General features: G+C 41.8%; 1 long non-coding RNA gene across 3 annotated transcripts in view; it reads right to left on the bottom strand.

The window, feature by feature from the left end:
* LOC141272435 (uncharacterized) overlaps nucleotides 1–15,847 on the bottom strand; it is a 41,608-nt gene that overhangs the window by 11,429 nt on the left and 14,332 nt on the right. The window contains exon 3 of one of the 3 annotated variants that reach the window (XR_012322011.1): nucleotides 4,402–4,494. The exons of 1 other annotated variant lie outside the window; for it this stretch is intronic. This is a non-coding gene — a long non-coding RNA (uncharacterized lncRNA). Of the gene's footprint in view, nucleotides 1–4,401; nucleotides 4,495–7,128; nucleotides 7,197–15,847 lie in introns of those variants that run through there. One more of the 3 variants, XR_012322012.1, reaches the window with a different exon arrangement.

The raw sequence follows: 15,847 nt of genomic DNA, 5'->3' as shown, positions 1-15,847 counted from the left end.
CTAGAAAGGTGCCTTGGGGGGTCTAGTTTCCAAAATGGGGTCACTTGTGGGGGAGCTCCAAAGTTTGGGCACAGAGGGGCTCTCCAAACGCAATGTGGTGTCCGCTAACAATTTGAGCCTATTTTCCATTCAATTTGTTAGAAGATACCATGTTGTATTTAGACAGTCCCTGTGTGTCCAAACATTGGAGCTCCCCCACAAGTGACCCCATTTTGGAAACTAGACCCCCCTAGGCACCTATCTAGATGCATAGTGAGCACTTGGAACCCCTAGGTGCTTCACAAATTGATTCGTAAAAATGAAAAAGTGTTGTTTTTTTTCACTTTTTCATTTTTACGAATCAATTTGTGAAGCACCTGGGGGTTGCAAGTGCTCACTATGCATCTATAAAGGTGCCTTGGGGGGTCTAGTTTCCAAAATGGGGTCACTTGTGGGGGAGCTCCAAAGTTTGGGCACACAGGGGCTCTCCAAACACAACATGGCGTCCGCTAATTATTCAAGCAAATTTTACAATCAAAAAGTCAAATGGCGCTCCTTCCCTTCCGAGCCCTGCCGTGCGCCCAAACAGTGTTTTTTCCCCAAATATTGGGTATCTGCGTGCCCAGGGGAAATTGCACAACAAATTTTGGGGTCCATTTTTTCTTGTTACCCCTGTGAAAATAAAAAAAATTGGGTCTAAAGTAACATTTTTGTGAAAAAAGTTAAATGTTCATTTTTTTCTTCCACATTAAAAAAATTCCTGTGAAGCACCTGAAGGGTTAATAAAGTTCTTGAATGTGGTTTTGAGCACCTTGAGGGGTGCAGTTTTTAGAATGGTGTCACTTTTGGGTATTTTCTGTCAAAAAGACCTCTCAAAGTGACTTCAAATGTGATGTGGTCCCTAAAAAATGGTTTTGTAAATTTTGCTGGAAAAATGAGAAATCGCTGGTCAACTTTTAACCCTTATAGCTCCCTAACAAAAAAAAATTTTGGTTCCAAAATTGTGCTGATGTAAAGTAGACATGTGGGAAATGTTATTTATCAACTATTTTGTGTGACATATCGCTCTGATTTCAGGGCTTAAAAATTCAAATTTTGAAAATTGCAAAATTTTCAAAATTTTCGCCAAATTTCCGTTTTTTTCACAAATAAACGCAAGTGATATCGAAGAAATTTTTCTACAATCATGAAGTACAATATGTCACGAAAAAACAGTCTCAGAATCAGGGGGATCTGTTGAAGCGTTCCAGAGTAATTACCTCATAAAGTGACAGTGGTCAGAATTGTAAAAATTGGCCCGGTCATTAACGTGCAAACCACCCGCGGGGCTTAAGGGGTTAATATTATAAAACAAAAATGCCATGGTGGCATTTTTAAGACGCAATTGAGCTCCATCACCTTTCGGCTGTCTCAGATCCCACCTATACGAAAGTAACAAGCTACTGGACATATAAAACAATACATTTGGTTTGTGTTTTTAACAATTATGTATCTTTTTATCCGTCGGCAATTTAACCTTTTCCTGCACTATATTTCCACAGAATATATTTATCCATTTACTCTCAATGTTCCTGAATGACACAACTGATCAGACATTGACAGAGCAGATTACTGTACTGCACTATCACCCTCTAGTGGTCACCTGGAATATTACACAATGCACTACAGAGTGGGCCATTTATATGGATACAGCTAAATTAAATGGGAATGGTTGGTGATATCAACTTCCTGTTTGTGGCACATTAGTATATGGGAGGGGGAAAACTTTTCCAGATGGGTGGTGACCATGGCGGCCATTTTGAAGTTGGCCATTTTGGATCCAATTTTATTTTTTTCAATGGGAAGAGGGTCATGTGACACATCAAACTTATTGAGAATTTCATAAGAAAAACAATGGTGTACTTGGTTTTAACGTAACTTTTTTCTTTCATGAGTTTTTTACAAGTTTATGACCACTTATAAAATGTGTTAAAGTGCTGCCCATTGTGTTGGATTGTCAATGCAACCCTCTTCTCCCACTCTTGACACACTGATAGCAACACCGCAGAAGAAATGATAGCACAGGCTTCCAGTATCCGTTGTTTCAGATGCTGCACATCTCGTATCTTCACAGCATAGACAGTTGCCTTCAGATGACCCCAAAGATAAAAGTCTAAGGGGGTCAGATCGAGAGACCTTGGTGGCCATTCAACTGGCCCACGAAGACCAATCCACTTTCCAGGAAACTGTTCATGTAGGAATGCTCGGACCTGACACCCATAATGTGGTGGTGACCATCTTGTTGGAAAAACTCAGGGAACGTGCCATCTTCAGTGTATAAAGAGAGCAACACATCATCATGTAGCAATTTCAGATATCCAGTGGCATTGAGGTTTCCATTGAAGAACAATGACCCCACTATCTTTGTAGAACATATACCAAATCATACCATCAAGATATGATTATTATTACACTGTGAACAACGCCCCTTTGTAAAGACCATAAAAACTAGTACTAAGTAAGAAGAGAACATTTTCAATAATGTTCACAACTAATACTAATGGGAGACTAGACATCAGAAATAACCTAATAATTCCAAAAGGTACTTTCATTCAAACCTATTTTAAAGAGGGCTGTTGCTAGGTCAAAAGTGTCCAGTTATCTTATTCTATTTTATTCCTGACGCTCCCCTGAGTATGTCACGTTTTCCTTTATTAGAATCTGCTATGCGGTTCCACAGATATGGGCCTTTTTATTTAGCACTAGAGTTTATTGTCTTTACCATGGGGTGAGGCTGACAGGATCATCTGGGGCGTGTCTTCAGGCTATTCTTGTAAGCACCGCCCCCTTGGTAAAAAGCATAACAATTAGCATATTGGGTACACTAAATAAAAAGGCCCATATCTCTGGAACTGTATGGTTGTTTAAAAAAAAAAAAGGAAAACTAAATTCTTATGGGATCAGCTCAGCAGGATTAGGAAAGAGCAAAAACTGGACACTACTGAACTGGTGACACTTTGGACCTGGTGGCTCAGGAGTGACATTTGGAGAAAGTACCTGCTTTGATGTGTAACTAACAGACATGAGATTGTATGGGAAACATGGATAGAAGAACTGTGCTGCTGTAAATCATTTCTTTGTGCCACATGTGCAAGTGAAAAAACTTGGTTAGCAATTCCTGATCTGAGTTTTCAGATTTCCAGAATATTGTTTGCAAGATTCTTGTTAAAATTACACTGTAAAGATCACACATTTCTTTAGCAAAGTGTACAACACTTTTATTTTTTTTTAGATATGTAGGGGTACTCCCAAACAGAGATAGCCACATTCCCTGTCATCCCCCATACAATGTCATTAACGGGCCCCTATACCAAGTATTTCCCTTCATTCACACTATTATGCTCCTGCGCCCACGCTTCTTATACAGGTGGCAGCATCACTTTCCAAGGTAAGGATTCACTTGCTGAGTAATGCTGCCACCTGCTGGTTCTATTAGTTACGTCTCTTGTTGCAACTACAAAATACAATCTTGTTGAATCAGTGGACTATGTAATGAGGGTGCAGAAAAAGAAGCTGAGGGGCCCAGTCCATCCTCTGTCACACAGGATGATAATAATATTATAAACGGCTCACGGTATCATTGTTTTACATTAAAATCTAGGAACTTTAAAGCAACACTTCAGCAAAAAAAAGCCAATATAGTACAGCATAGGCTAATTAAAAAGGATACCAATAATTTTAGCTGAAGTGCTGTTTTTGGGTTGTTTGCCATCCTGATTTCTTCCACATTGCTTTGGCTCCTATCTAATGGCAGCAGTGATAGATCAGTAACATGAATCAGGTAGTCAGCTTACACTGCAGAATGTTAGTATATCTTGTGATGCAAAGTCTGACTCTATTCCCTGCCTCCTGCTGGTGATAAGTTTTTCCCTGTCAGGTTATAGCTGTTATGAGCGCCATCTGCAGAAATCCCTGCACTTGCACTCCTTGGCTGCTATCAATGAGGTTAATAATAGTCATCTGAGGAATGTCCAACCATACTGAATGCACTTGGGCATACAAGATTCAAAATCCGCTGCTGGCAGCTCCCTGTGCAATTGCCGACCAATGATGTGGTTGATAGAAGACAAGTCTGGAAATGCCGCACCTTTTAGGCCATGCCAGCTTCTCATTTTAGCGGAAGCAACATGTGGCTTGGCTTTGTCGTTTTGAAAAATGGCTCCTGGGACACCATATTATAACCATATCATACCACATTTTCCTCCATTATAATGTAATAAGGCACCCCACCCCCAAAGGCTAAAGTTGACATATAACAATTCAATGCTTGAGACTTCCTCAATGAAGCAAATGCAAACTGCAGTTAAAGGGGTTGTCTGACATAAAAACAATGCCACTGGGGGGCTCGGATGCTCTGAAAATAACAAATTCTCCCATATGCACCTTCCGTCAATCCTGAAATCCAGCACAGGCGGCTCTGTGGTCTGCGCATGAAGTGATGATATCAAGGTTGTGTTGTCATCCGTCACAGGATCACTGTGGATTATAAATATTGGAAACATCCGATGACACGCTATGCAAGTCACCTGATAGCTGCAGTCAATTACGTCATGTTATATGTTCATTTGAATACAGCAGCAGTCCTTTAACCCATCATACACTTCACATATGTATAATTGCATTGAACAGATATACAGTTCCAGTCAAAAGTTTGGACACACATGTTCATGCAATGGTCTTCCTTGCCCTTATTGGAATGTGCACATTGTAAATTCAGACTGAAGCCAGCAAAACTATGGAAAAAAAACATGGAAACAAGGTGTAAAAAAACACATGAAACAAACCAAAATATGCCATTTCTCTTGCAAGGATCGCATCATAAAGCACGTACTGGCCGGCACCTCTCCTGACCTGAGCTTGACAGCTGCATAGAAATACTTCATGCTGTCATGCTCAGGTCTGGAGAGGTGTCGGGCCAGTCCATTCAGTGCGATGCGATCATCACACAGAGTCATACGGCAGTGTCCCTGCTCTTAAACCTTACATTCCTCAAAGTATCCCCCTTTTACACTGATGACAGTTTATTCCCTCTTGGCTTTCTGTCCTGCAGCTTCATCCGGTAGTCAGCTTTCCAACAGTCTTGAAGGAGTTCCCAGAGGAGCTGAGCACTTGTTGGCTACTTTGACTTCACTCTGCATCCAACTCATCCCAAACCATTTCAGTTGGGTTGATTTCATAAGTGTTCTTTTGTGATTTTGCTGCCTTCTGTCTGAATCTACAGTGTGCACATCCCAATAAGAACAAGGAAAACCATTTCAGGAACAGATGTGTACAAATATTTAACCAATACTGTACACAGACACATGCATATGTACACACTGCACATACATACACATATACAGACACAGTAAACATGCATACAAACACTGCACATATGCATGCATATACAATACCTATGCACACATGCACTGCAGCTGCAGATATAATATATACAGACACATATATTCATACACATACAGTACAGACCAAAAGTTTGGACACACCTTCTCATTTAAAGATTTTTCTGTATTTTCATGACTATGAAAATTGTACATTCATACTGAAAGCATCAAAACTATGAATTAACACATGTGGAATTATATACTTAACAAAAAAGTGTGAAACAACTGAAAATATGTCTTATATTCTAGGTTCTTCAAAGTAGCCACCTTTTGCTTTGATGACTGCTTTGCACACTCTTGGCATTCTCTTGATGAGCTTCAAAAGGTAGTCACCGGAAATGGTCTTCCAACAATCTTGAAGGAGTTCCCAGAGATGCTTAGCACTTGTTGGCCCTTTAGCCTTCACTCTGCGGTCCAGCTCACCCCAAACCATCTCGATTGGGTTCAGGTCTGGTGACTGTGGAGGCCAGCTCATCTGGCGTAGCACGCCATCACTCTCCCTCTTGGTCAAATAGCCCTTACACAGCCTGGAGGTGTGTTTGGGGTCATTGTCCTGTTGAAAAATAAATGATGGTCCAACTAAACGCAAACCGGATGGAATAGCATGCCGCTGCAAGATTCTGTGGTTCAGTATGCCTTCAATATTGAAAAAATCCCCAACAGTGTCACCAGCAAAGCACCCCCACACCATCACACCTCCTCCTCCATGCTTCACGGTGGGAACCAGGCATGTAGAGTCCATCCATTCACCTTTTCTGCGTCGCACAAAGACACGGTGGTGGGAACCAAAGATCTCAAATTTGGACTCATCAGACCAAAGCACAGATTTCCACTGATCTAATGTCCATTCCTTGTGTTCTTTAGCCCAAACAAGTCTCTTCTGCTTGTTGCCTGTCCTTAGCAGTGGTTTCCTAACAGCTATTTTATCATGAAGGCCTGCTGCATAAAGTCTCCTCTTAACAGTTGTTGTAGAGATGTGTCTGCTGCTAGAACTCTGTGTGGCATTGACCTGGTCTCTAATCTGAGCTGCTGTTAACCTGCGATCTCTGAGGCTGGTGACCCGGATAAACTTATCCTCAGAAGCAGAGGTGACTCTTGGTCTTCCTTTCCTGGGGCGGTCCTCATGTGAGCCAGTTTCTTTGTAGCGTTTGATGGTTTTTGCAACTGTACTTGGGGACACTTTCAAAGTTTTCTCAATTTTTCAGACTGCCTGACCTTCATTTCTTAAAGTAATGATGGCCACTCGTTTTTCTTTACTTAGCTGCTTTTTTCTTGCCATAATACAAATTCTAACAGTCTATTCAGTAGGACTATCAGCTGTGTATCCACCTGACTTCTGCACAACACAACTGATGGTCCCAACCCCATTTATAAGGCAAGAAATCCCACTTATTAAACCTGACAGGGCACACCTGTGAAGTGAAAAACATTTCCGGTGACTACCCCTTGAAGCTCATCAAGAGAATGCCAAGAGTGTGCAAAGCAGTCATCAAAGCAAAAGGTGGCTACTTTGAAGAACTTAGAATATAAGACATATTTTCAGTTGTTTCACACTTTTTTGCTAAGTATATAATTCCATGTGTGTTAATTCATAGTTTTGATGCCTTCAGTGTGAATGTACAATTTTCATAGTCATGAAAATACAGAAAAATCTTTAAATGAGAAGGTGTGTCCAAACTTTTGGTCTGTACTGTACACTAATTGCACACTCTTAAACTGATACTTATCTCCTTCCTGTAGCCTCCTCATCTATATTCTCATCGTCTGTTTCTTCTCAACAGGAGCAGGCAATTAGTGCTAGAGGGAAGTAAGTGCAAACAGCAGAGCTGGCTATACACATAAGGTAGCTGTTTTCCGAATGATCAGATGGCTGTCAGCTATCTATACCGACTCCCCCATACACAAGTATGTTTAATTTATCTGAACCTTCAGAGGAGAGGATAAAGCCACTGCCAAGTGTCTGTGGCAGAAGCTTATCTCCTAAGTAACCAAATGGTTGTAACCAAATGGTTGGGTGTTAAAATTCAAATTTCTGACCCTTATCTCCCACCGAAATCATGTCAGGAAAGAGTCGGGAGGCCCCGATTATCCACCAATATTATGATGCTAGGCTGACTTTAGTTGGTAGTTCAGTGGTTAGCACTATTGCTTTGCAGAACTGGGGTTATGGGGTTTAAATCCCACCAAGGACATCTGAAAGGAGTTTGTATATTCCAGATATTCCGGTTTCCTCCATTTCCTCAAAGACATACGGATAGGGAACTTAGATTGTGATCCCCAATGGGGATAGTGACGTTAATGTCTGTGGAATATGATGGCGCTGTATAAGTAAGCAAAGTAAATAATTATGAGGACCTGAAGTAGCTGACAAGCAGTGAAGGATAAAGAAAAGTCTGTAAAGGTACTAAAATGGGGACAGAACAAGGCATACATCACTAAACTAATTTCTGAGCAGAAGCTACAGGTTAGCAGCACGCAGTGAAAATGTTATGTGCTGAGGACCTGTACAGATACATGCCATTGAATTAAATGCAGAGCAGGACACTAGACATGAGCGGACCAAGGTGAACTAGTGGCCAACCAGTAATCTGCTCTGCATATAAATCCCTGCACCACCTGCCACGTTTCTGTCAAGCTTTTCTCCATTTGTTCCTGCTAAGTGCTACTGCTCTACAGCCAACCCTTAGAGGAGACTGGAGAGTCCCTAAAAATGGTCAGTCCACCCCTGACTGAGGGCCACTTAAGGGTTTGTGCACACGTACATGCTGCAGTTTGATCATCTCTTTCCAGAGGTGCAGTGCATCATCCACTGTGACATATATTATAATAATTCATCAGGGAATCATAGGGACCCACAACCACAACATGGTATATGCATGCATCCGAAGAGGTGTACATAAAAATCACCCATACCAGAAGTCCTAATTCTCCTTCCCTTGAGAAAGCAAAGAACGCTCCACACGAAACGCATGTCGGGAAGTGGGAAGCATCCAACTTTTCCCTGTCTCACGGCTTCCCATTTACTTTTGGGGTAAGCAGCGCATATCTCACTTAAGTCCCACACCATTTGGTTTTGGCTAATAATTAGGGGGTTTGATTGATGATTTCTTTGCAATAGCGGTACAAGCTGCATATGGTATATGACTACTTGGCTTATAACTGTTTTTCATCTCCTTCCCCTCTATGCTTGACTATTTGGTTACTGCTTCCCCAGCATATACACATGTAATATGTGTGTGATTTTGGGGGTGTTCCCCTTGAGGCCTGATCTGGGATATCGGTTGTCCTGTTTACACACACATTTTATATTTTATGTATTGTCTTTTCATGTGATTATTATCTATTTAATAAAGACATGTTATATGTTTATACCTAAAAACTCCTTGTGTCTCTTATGGTATCCCAGTGACATATATTGTACTAATTCACCAGGGAATCATATATACCAGTAAAATACTTACCTCTCCCTGTTCCCCTGCTGCTCCGGTCTCTGCAACGTGTGGACTGAAGCTCTGCACAGTGGGTAGTAACGTCATCACGGCTGACATCAGAGCTCAGACGCACAGGGAGACTGATGGGGGAGCGATCTGACAGCTCCCTGTTCTATCATTGCTTTCAACTGTATTTGCAGACAGGATGCAGATATAGGTGAAAGTGTGGCTGGCACCGGGACCCCCTGAATCATGGGCCTCATAACAGCCACATGGTTTGCCACTATTAGCAGTACGTCACTGCATGCAACCCCTTATATACAATGCTAGCTTACTTATAGCAACTTTCAAAACAAAACATTAGTGAAAGTTATTTTTGTAACTCATTATGTTCAATTTGTGAATATTATAAATAATACAACTCTGTTTTTTCAATTAGTAGGCAATTTTGAGAATTATCTTTATTCAATATTGTCTACTATTTTGTAGCTGCAGTGTCAGAAAGTCATTTATCTAGGTGAGTAAACTGCAAAAAAGTAAATAGAAATGTCAGAGCTCTGTCTCCAGACACTTCTCTGCTTTCTCCCCACCCTTCTGCTGCTTCCATAGAGGAGAGATTTTACTCATATCTACAGTGGGGAGAGGAGATAATAGTAATACAAAAGCAGTGATGATACATGAAAGCAAGTAAAACAGCAGCACCCTTTCTACGCACAGGCCTTACACCTAGCATGTATAACAGGCGGGGGGGGACTCCCGCAAGAGAAAAAGCTGAAACTTCGATCAGGCTGCAAACTTAATCAGGGAATCTGAAAATGAATGAAGGAATATAGATTGCAGACTGAAACTTTTTCCAATTGTATTAATTAAAGTTAGCCTATAATATATGTAAAAATATTTTTTTCCACATCAAAGATGTCCATAGCTTTTAAAGGTACTTTACATATACAAAGATCATCCTCAGATCAGCAGAGTCTCAAAGCTTCTTACTATTGTGATTCTGCATGTCCCCTCCTCCCTCATTGGTGATTGACAAGGCTGGCTTGCCTAGACTTTTTCTGCTGATACCACTTGCTCCAGGCAAGCCATTCCTGTTGTTCGACTAAGAGAAGGTAAATGTCTCCAGTGAGGTTGCGGTAAATTTCACAAGGACTATGGAACAGAGAACTGTTGAGGGTGTGATTAAGCTAGTCTTTTATTTATTACGCAGCTACAAATTCTTCTATTTGTTCTCATGTATGAACCACCTAAATTTATATACAAATCGCCTATATTTATGAAGGGTATAAATATACGGACACCCTGGAAAAGCTCTGGAGACTGTTGGAAATCTGGAAATCACGAGCCTGTGCAGTTCTTCCGTTCACACCAATCGGAAAATGATTCCCAGTAACTTTTAATTAAATTGCTCTTTACTCTAACAGTTTTGGGTGCACTTCCGAGATTTCCTGAAAACTTTTTGCAACATAAAGAAAGGACATTTTCAAAGAAGGAAACACACAAAAAACGTGTTGAGTAACCCTTTATGTTACATAAGCTATCTCATTCTCTGGGGAAACTTTCCCAGTAAGTCTTGGGAGGTTAGGACGAGAAATTTTACTAACTCTCTGGGATCCTATGCATGCTATTTATGTGCTTCAATTGTCTTTAGGCATGTTATTGAGTGAGCGATTGAGATAAGTTAAATTCAGGACTATCTATCAATCACCAGTGAGGGAGGTGAGGTTGTAAGGTGCCTGAACGGGGTAGTCGTAGGGTGCTCCTGCACACTCTGACACCCAACATGAAAATCGTGTCCCAGTCCCGGTGTGCTGCTATGTAGGGGGTGCATCACACTCACTTGTGGGCCATAGGCTTCTACTGGCTCCAAGCTTTCAACCTCCGGAACCGCCGCACACAACCCAGGGGACACTAAATGCTTTATAACAGTCAAATGTTTATTGAGCCGCTGACAGTCATTACAATGGAGTATGTGGGATAGGGAACAACAGGTTACAGTCTTTCACTCAGCTACCGGACATAACTTCAGCCCTAGCACTCGGTCTGGATAGAGCATCCCTTTTCCTGCTGATTTCACTAACACTGGGAATTCCTCTCCACCAAAGGCTGTGCACCCAAATTCCATTACCTTCCTCCTCAGGAAGTCTGTGTTCATCTTTCCCTGCAGTCCTATGGGCTTGACATGCCCGAGGGCCCGACGCATGTCTCGAGGTCCCAAGACCGAAAAACGGGTCCACACGGAATGGTTATATGGCAATCCACTGCTCCGAGTAACAGGCTCATGTTGTCCCTAGCAGCCCACTGCACTTGACCTCTCCAATCACCTCACAACTCTCTTGAACTGAACTTCATGTTCGTGTCATCCAATCTCCCAATCCTCCTCCACAATCTGGGCCGGCTTTTCTAGTTATCCCTGTCTAGGCTATACTGCAGTCCCAGGAGGATTACTCTCAAATAACACACATTACTGTAAATACATTTCCATATATTCAACCACTTGGGGATGCCAGAGAGTGGAGCGCTATCTTCACCACTCCCACAAGGTCATGCAATGGGCATGCGGTAAACTGGGCAATGCCAAGTGTGAATTGAGCATACTAATTAGCATTTTTCATTAAACTTCAGTTTCTGCAGAATGAAGGCCGCGATTAGAACAATAAGGGCGCACTCACACGAGCGTATAACACGGCTGAGTGCTATCCGATGGTTTATCGCATAGCACTCGGCTCAATGTTATACTATGGGGAAGCTCAGACCTGCGATTATTTTCTCATGCCAATTCGGCATGAAAAAACAATTGCAGCATGCTGCAAGTGCATCCAAGATTCAGATTGCACGCACTCATAAAAAGTTTATGAGTGCGTGTGAAACATCGGGCTGTACTCGGATCTATTTGCGGATTTCACAAACTACATACGCTACTAAATAGATCTCATCTGATGAGACTGGTGATTTTACTTTGAAAATCCATGAATGAATGGATACAAATTCCTCATACTAAAAAGAGTATTTTAGAGAATGAAATGGCTCATAAGTCCAAGTATATTCAGCCTCACAGCTGCAGCTTGTACTGAGCTTTTTGAGATCTCAGCAGCAGAGAGGAAGGACACTGAGGAATTAATTGGAGACACTTTTAGAAAAAAGATTACTCAGCCACTGTGGATTTTCACATTAATTACACCATCCTCATCAGGTTTAAGAAATCTACTTATAGTGTAACAGTTGTTTCCATTTTTATCTCATAAATCAATAGTACACTTGAAAATAAGCAACTTTGTAAAACAAGTGCTTCTCACTAAATTAGAATATCATCAAAAAGTTGATTTATTTCAGTTCGTCAATACAAAAAGTGAAACTCATATATTATATAGAGTCATTACAAACAAGGTAATCTATTTCAAGTGTTTATTTCTGTTAATGTTGATGATTATGGCTTACAGCCAATGAAAACACAAAAGTCATTATCTCAGTAAATTAGAATACTTTATAACAACAGCTTGAAAAATGTTTTTAAAATCCGAAATGTTGGCCTACTGAAATGTATGTTCAGTAAATGCACTCAATACTTGGTCGGGGCTCCTTCTGCATCAATTACTGCATCAATGTGGCGTGGCATGGAGGCGATCAGCCTGTGGCACTGCTGAGGTGTTATGGAAGCCCAGGTTGCTTTGATAGCAGCCTTCAGCTCGTCTGCATTGTTGGGTCTGGTGTCTCTCATCTTCCTCTTGACAATACCCCATAGATTCTCTATGGGGTTAAGGTCAGGCGAGTTTGCTGGCTAATCAAGCACAGTGATACTGTTGTTATTAAACCAGGTATTGGTACTTTTGGCAGTGTGGACAGGTGCCAAGTCCTGCTGGAGAATGAAATTTCCATCTCCAAAAAGATGGTCGGCAGAGGAAAGCATGAAGTGCTCTAAAATTTCCTGGTAGACGGCTGCGCTGACTTTGGTCTTGATAAAACACAGTGGACCTACACCACCAGATGACATGGCTCCCCAAACCATCACTGATTGTGTAAACTTCACACTGGACCTCAAGCAGCTTGGATTGTGTGCCTCTCCACTCTTCCTACAGACTCTGGGACCTTGATTTCCAAATGAAATGCAAAATTTACCGTATTTGCCGGCGTATAAGATGATTGGGCGTATAAGAAGACCCCCCAACATTTCCACTCAAAATATAGAGTTTGTTATATACTCACCCACTCCCATATAATGCCCCATGCAGGATGTCACCCCCCATATTATGCCCCATGCAGGATGTCACCCCCTCCCCCCCATATTATGCCCCATACCTCCATACATTAAAAAAAAAAATCCAATACTCCCCTCACTCCTCCTCACCTGCTGCCACTGCTCAGGTCCGGACTCCAGCGTTGCCGGCGTCTTCCAGCTCTGCGCTGCCTGTGACGGCACTCGGGAGGGCACGGTGTAAAGACGTCACCGCACCCTCTGACCTGAGACGTCACAGGGAGCACACAGCAGGATGACAGCGGATCTGCGGAGGCATGGGGAGAGGTAAGTATCCGGCTGCCAGGGCCCTGAGCAAGCGGGGGAGAAGGGCGGGCGCTGACACCGCTCTCCTCCCCCCATAGCCCGGCGGGGTGCCCGACCGCAAGTGGGCCCCCCCGCCTGCTCAGGGCCCCGGCGTCTACCCGGCGCATCCCAACTGAAGTGCACCTGGCGTATAAGACGACCCCCCCCACTTGGAGGCATGTTTTTCAGGGCAAAAAAGTCGTTTTATACGCCGGCAAATACGGTACTTTCATCTGAAAACAACACCTTGGACCACTGAGTAACAGTCCAGGTCTTTTTCTCCTTGGCCCAGGTAAGACGCTTCTGGCGTTGTCTATTGGTCATGAGTGGTTTGACACAAGGAATGCGACACTTTTAGACCATGTCCTGGATATGTCTGTGTGTGGTGGCTCTTGCAGCAATGACTCCAGCAGCAGTCCACTCCTTGTGGATCTCCCCCAAATGTTTGAATGGCCTTTTCTTAACAATCCTTTCAAGGCTGCAGTTATCTCGGTTGCTTGTGCACCTTTTTCTACCACACTTTTTCCTTCCACTCAGCTTTCCATTAATATGCTTGGATACAACACTCTGTGAACAGCCAGCTTCTTTAGCAAGGACCTTTTGTGGCTTACCCGCCTTGTGGAGTGTGTCAATGACAGCCTTCTGGATGTCTTGTCAAGTCAGAAGTCTTCCCCATGATTGTGGAGCCTACTGAAACAGACTAAGGGACCGTTTTGAACGCATCGGAAGCCTTTGCAGGTGTTTTTTGTTCATTATTTTAATTTACTGAGATAATGACTTTTGTGTTTTCATTGGCTGTAAGCCATAATCATCAGCATTAACAGAAATAAACACTTGAAATAGATCACTCTGTTTGTAATGACTCTATATAATATATGAGTTTCACTTTTTGTTTTGAAGAACTGAAATAAATTAACTTTTCAATGAGATTTTAATTTAGTGAGAAGCACTTGTATATTGCTTCTTTCTCTGCCACAATTGATCAGTCATTATTAAATTTATCAATCCTGAGGTAAAATCTGTATTCAGTGAAGACAGACTCTCCCATTATTGAGATAGGAGATGGCAGCCACTGCTTATAAGATTCTATGTAGACAGGAGGTGGGAGGAGCTCTGTCTGGCTCCTCCCTCCTATCTACATAGAATCTTATCAGCATCTCCTATCTCAGTAATGGGAAAGTCTGTCTTCACTGAATACAGATTTTACCTCAGAATTGATAAATTTAATAATGACTGATCAATTATGGCTGAGAAAGAAGCAGATTTCTCTGATAAGATATATTACAAAGACGTTTAATTTCATGTGTATTATTGATTTATGAGATAAAAATTAAAACGGTGGTTACTTGTTACTATTGTATGCATCTTATGTTGAAATATATTGGCATTTTCTTACTATTCTACATAAGCTTTTATAGATTGTGATGTGCAAAAATCGACTATATATAGAGAGATATACAGTATAGTAATATAGGATGAAGTACAGTATATATCTGCCAAAATTTTGCTCTCAAGTAATGGTGCTGTCTGAGGGAAAGTTCTCATATCATGGATAGCGCGCCCCTGATTGTATTCCCCAAATACAATATTCTCATATCATGGATAGCGCGCCCCTGATTGTATTCCCCAAATACAATATTCTCATATCATGGATAGCGCGCCCCTGATTGTATTCCCCAAATACAATATTCTCATATCATGGATAGCGCGCCCCTGATTGTATTCCCCAAATACAATATTCTCATATCATGGATAGCGCGCCCCTGATTGTATTCCCCAAATACAATATTCTCATATCATGGATAGCGCGCCCCTGATTGTATTCCCCAAATACAATATTCTCATATCATGGATAGCGCGCCCCTGATTGTATTCCCCAAATACAATATTCTCATATCATGGATAGCGCGCCCCTGATTGTATTCCCCAAGTACAATATTCTCATATCATGGATAGCGCGCCCCTGATTGTATTTCCCAAATACAATATTCTCGTATCATGGATAGCGCGCCCCTGATTGTATTCCCCAAATACAATATTCTCGCATCATGGATAGCGTGCCCCTGATTGTATTCCCCAAATACAATATTCTCGTATCATGGATAGCGCGCCCCTGATTGTATTCCCCAAATACAATATTCTCATATTATGGATAGCGCGCCCCTGATTGTATTCCCCAAATGCAATATTCTCATATCATGGATAGCGCACCCCTGATTGTATTCCCCAAGTACAATATTCTCATATCATGGATAACGCGCCCCTAATTGTATTCCCCAATTACAATATTAAATATCATGGATGGCGCGCCCCTGATTGCATTCCCCAAGTACAATACTAAAACCTCCAGAAAAAAAGGAGACATAGTCAGTGAATGATAGGATTTACTTCTCTTAAAAAATTATAGAGGGGGAAGTTTTGCAAAATGCAAAGGTAAAAAACATCACGGTTGCCTGTATAAACCAGGTAGTTTGTTGCTT

The sequence above is a fragment of the Phyllobates terribilis genome, unplaced genomic scaffold (genome assembly GCF_046119375.1).
Source record: "Phyllobates terribilis strain yellow unplaced genomic scaffold, ASM4611937v1 Scaffold_5__5_contigs__length_657084704, whole genome shotgun sequence".
In the NCBI taxonomy this organism is placed as follows: Eukaryota; Metazoa; Chordata; class Amphibia; order Anura; family Dendrobatidae; genus Phyllobates; species Phyllobates terribilis.
This window is presented reverse-complemented; position numbering and strand designations above follow the sequence as displayed.